Raw genomic sequence first — 5,256 nt, forward strand, 5'->3', positions numbered from 1 at the left:
ATTACTAAGTCTCTGGGGCCGGGGCATTGTGGAATATGACAGTATATTGCTGTGTGTTCTGGGCATTGTGGAATATCACAGTATATTGCGGAGTCTCTGGGGCATTGTGGAATATCACAGTATATTCCTAAGTTTCTGGGCCATTGTGGAATATCACAGTATATTGCTGATTCTCATGGGCATTGTGGAATATTACAGTATATTGCTGAGTCTCTAGGGCATTGTGGAATATCACAGTATATTGCTGAGTCTCTTTGGCATTGTGGAACATCACAGTATATTGCTGAGTCACTGGGACTTTGTGGAATATCACAGTATATTTCAAAGTTTCAGGGACATTGTTGAATATCAGAGTATATTGTCAAGTCTATGGGACATTGTGGAAAATTACAGTATATTGCTTAATCTCTAGGGCATTGTGGAATATCAATGTACATTGCTAAGTCTCTGGGGCATTGTGGAATATAACAGTATATTACTAAGTCTCTGGGGTATTGTGGAATATGACTGTGTTCTTGGCATTGTGGAAAATGACAGTATTTTGCTAAGTCTCTTGGGTATTGTTGAATATAACAGGGGGCACTGGTGGCCCAGTCGTCTAAGGCGCCGTGATTCGCTGTGCAGAGTCGCGTCCCTTGGGCACGCCAGAAACCTATGATTGTGGGTTCGAATCCCGGTTCGCCCCGATTATGTTTCTAGGTTTGTCAGCACCATACCCGTGCTCGTGGGTTTCATCGAAGTGGTAAACGTCTGAGACCTGCATCACTTCGGGCTTTCCTCCCACATTAAGCTGACACGCCGTGATATAACTGGAAAAATGTTAAAAGCGGCGTTAAACCCAACTCACTCACTCACTTGAATATAACAGTATATTACTAAGTCTCTGGGGCATTGTGGAATATGACAGTATATTGCTATGTGTTCTGGGCATTGTAGAATATCACAGTATATTGCTACGTCTCTGGGGCATTGTGGAATATCATAGTATATTGCCAAGTCTATGAGACATTGTTGGATATTACAGAATATTACTAAGTCTCTTGGGTATTGTGGAATATGACTGTGTTCTTGGCAATGTGGAAAATGACAGTATTTTGCTAAGTCTCTGGGGCATTGTGGTATATAACAGTATATTACTAAGTCTCTGGGGCATTGTGGAATATAACAGTATATTATTAAGTCTCTGGGGCATTGTGGAATATAACAGTATATTACTAAGTCTCGGGGGCATTGTGAAATATGACACTATATTTCTATGTGTTCTGGGCATTGTGGAATATGACAGTATTCTGCTATGTCTCTGGGACATTGTGGAATATCACGGTATTTTGCTAAGTCTCTGGGACTTTGTGGAATATCACGGTATTTTGCTAAGTCTCTGGGACTTTCTGGAATATCACGGTATTGTGCTAAGTCTCTGGGACTTTGTGGAAAATGACATAATATTGATAAGTCTCTGGGACATTGTGGAATATCACAGTATATTGCCAAGTCTATGGCACATTGTGCAATATTACAGTATATTGATAAATCTCTAGGGCATTGTTGAATATGACAGTACATTGCTAAGTCTATGGGGCATTGTGGAATATCACAGTGTTTTGCTAAGTCTCTGGGGCATTGTGGAATATCACAGTATTTTGCTAAGTCTCTGGGGTATTGTAGAATATCACAGTCTTTTCGTGTGTCTGAGGCATTGTGGTATATCACAGTATATTACTAGGTCTCTGGGGCATTGTGGAATATCACATTAGATTTCTATGTCTTCTGGGCATTGTGGAATATCACAGTATATTGCCAAGTCTATGGGACATTGTGGAATATCAAAGTATATTGCTAAGACCCCGGGGCTTTGTAGGATATCAAAGTATATTGCTAAGTCTCTGGGCATTGTGGAATATCACAGTATTTTGCTAGTTCTCGGGTGCATTGTGGAATATCAAAGTATTTTGCTAGCTCTCGGGTGTATTGTGGAATATCACAGTATTTTGCTAAGTCTCTGGGACATTGTGGAATATCACATTATTTTGCTAAGTCTCTGGGACTTTGTGGAAAATGCCATAATATTGCTGAGTCTCTAGGGCATTGTGGAATATCACAGTATATTGCCAAGTCTATGGGACATTGTGGAATATTACAGTATATTGCTAAGTCTCTGGGACATTGTGGAATATCACAGTATATTGCCAAGTCTATCGGGCATTGTGGAATATTACAGTATATTGCTAATTGTCTAGGGGATTGAGGAATATCAAAGTATATTGCTAAGTCTCTGGGGCATTGTGGGATTTCACAATATATTGCTAAGTCTCTGGGGCATTGTGGAATATCACAGTAGATTGGTATGTCTTCTGGGCATAGTGGAATATCACAGTATATTACTAGTCTCTGGGGCATTGTGGAATATCACAGTATTCTGCTACGCCTCTGGGGCATTGTGGAATATCACAGTATTTTACTTAGTCTCTGGGGCATTGTAGAAGATCACATTGTATTGCTGAGTCTCTTCGGCATTGTGGAATATCATAGAATATTGCTGAGTCTCTTTGGCATTGTGGAATATCACAGTCTATTGCTAAGTCTATGGTGCCTTTTGGAATATCACAGTATATTGCTGAGTCTCTGGGACATTGTGGAATAGCACAGTATATTGCTAAGTCTCTGGGGCCTTGTGGAATATCACAGTATTTTGCTAAGTATCTGGGACATTGTGGAATATCACAGTATATTGCTGTCTCTGGGACTTTGCGGAATATCACAGTATATTGCTGAGTCTCTGGGACATTGTGGAATATCACAGTATATCGCTAAGTCTCTTGGGCAATGTGGAATAGCACAGTATTTTGCTAAGTCTCTGGGGCATTGTGGAATACCACAGTATTGTGCTAAGTCTCTGGGGCGTTGTGGAATATGAAAGTATACTGCTAAGTCCTTTGGGCATTGTTAAATATCACAGTATATTGCTTAGTCTCTGGGGCATTGTGAAAAATGAAAGGATTCTGCTGAGTCTCTGTGGCATTGTGGAATATCACATTAGATTGCTTTGTCTTCTGGGGCATTGTGGGATTTCACGGTATATTTCTAGGTCTCTGGGGCATTGTGGAATATCACATTAGATTGCTTTGTCTTCTGGGCATTGTGGAATATCACACTATTTTGCCAAGTCTATGGGACATTGTTGAATATCAAAGTATATTGCTAAGACCCCGGGGCATTGTAGGATATCAAAGTATATTGCTAAGTCTCTGGGCATTGTGGAATATTACAGTATATTGCTGATTTTCATGGGCATTGTTGAATATTACAGTATATTACTAAGTCTCTGGGGCCGGGGCATTGTGGAATATGACAGTATATTGCTGTGTGTTCTGGGCATTGTGGAATATCACAGTATATTGCTGAGTCTCTGGGACTTTGTGGAATGTCACAGTATTTTGCCAAGTTTGTAGGGCATTGTGGAATATCACAGTATTTTGCTAAGTCTCTGGGGCATTGTGGAATATCACAGTATTTTGCTAGGGTCTCTGGGGCATTGTGGAATATCACAGTATTTCGCTAAGTCTCTGGGGCATTGTGGGATATCACAGTATATTGCTGAGTCTCTGGGGCATTATGGAATATCACAGTATATTGCTGAGTCTCTGGGGCATTGTGGAATATTACAGTATATTGCTAAGTATCTGGGACATTGTAGAATATCACAATATATTGCTAAGTCTCTGGGACTTTGTGGAATAGCACAGTATTTTGCTAAGTCTCTGGGGCTTTGTGGAATATCACAGTATTTTGCTAGGGTCTCTGGGGCATTGTGGAATATCACAGTATATTGCCAAGTTTATGGGACATTGTTGAATATTACGGTATATTACTAAGTCTCTGGGGCCGGGGCATTGTGGAATATGACAGTATATTGCTGTGTGTTCTTGGCATTGTGGAATATCACAGTATATTGCTGAGTCTCTGGGGCATTGTGGAATATCACATTAGATTGCTTTGTCTTCTGGGCATTGTGGAATATCACACTATTTTGCCAAGTCTATGGGACATTGTTGAATATCAAAGTATATTGCTAAGACCCCGGGGCATTGTAGGATATCAAAGTATATTGCTAAGTCTCTGGGCATTGTGGAATATTACAGTATATTGCTGATTTTCATGGGCATTGTTGAATATTACAGTATATTACTAAGTCTCTGGGGCCGGGGCATTGTGGAATATGACAGTATATTGCTGTGTGTTCTGGGCATTGTGGAATATCACAGTATATTGCTGAGTCTCTGGGACTTTGTGGAATGTCACAGTATTTTGCCAAGTTTGTAGGGCATTGTGGAATATCACAGTATTTTGCTAAGTTTCTGGGGCATTGTGGAATATCACAGTATTTTGCTAGGGTCTCTGGGGCATTGTGGAATATCACAGTATTTCGCTAAGTCTCTGGGGCATTGTGGGATATCACAGTATATTGCTGAGTCTCTTTGGCATTATGGAATATCACAGTATATTGCTGAGTCTCTGGGGCATTGTGGAATATTACAGTATATTGCTAAGTATCTGGGACATTGTAGAATATCACAATATATTGCTAAGTCTCTGGGACTTTGTGGAATAGCACAGTATTTTGCTAAGTCTCTGGGGCTTTGTGGAATATCACAGTATTTTGCTAGGGTCTCTGGGACATTGTGGAATATCACATTATTTTGCTAAGTCTCTGGGACTTTGTGGAAAATGCCATAATATTGCTGAGTCTCTAGGGCATTGTGGAATATCACAGTATATTGCCAAGTCTATGGGACATTGTGGAATATTACAGTATATTGCTAAGTCTCTGGGACATTGTGGAATATCACAGTATATTGCCAAGTCTATCGGGCATTGTGGAATATTACAGTATATTGCTAATTGTCTAGGGGATTGAGGAATATCAAAGTATATTGCTAAGTCTCTGGGGCATTGTGGGATTTCACAATATATTGCTAAGTCTCTGGGGCATTGTGGAATATCACAGTAGATTGGTATGTCTTCTGGGCATAGTGGAATATCACAGTATATTACTAGTCTCTGGGGCATTGTGGAATATCACAGTATTCTGCTACGCCTCTGGGGCATTGTGGAATATCACAGTATTTTACTTAGTCTCTGGGGCATTGTAGAAGATCACATTGTATTGCTGAGTCTCTTCGGCATTGTGGAATATCATAGAATATTGCTGAGTCTCTTTGGCATTGTGGAATATCACAGTATATTGCTAAGTCTATG

Source organism: Haliotis cracherodii, unplaced genomic scaffold (genome assembly GCF_022045235.1).
Source record: "Haliotis cracherodii isolate W230 unplaced genomic scaffold, xgHalCrac1.p SCAF_1, whole genome shotgun sequence".
In the NCBI taxonomy this organism is placed as follows: Eukaryota; Metazoa; Mollusca; class Gastropoda; order Lepetellida; family Haliotidae; genus Haliotis; species Haliotis cracherodii.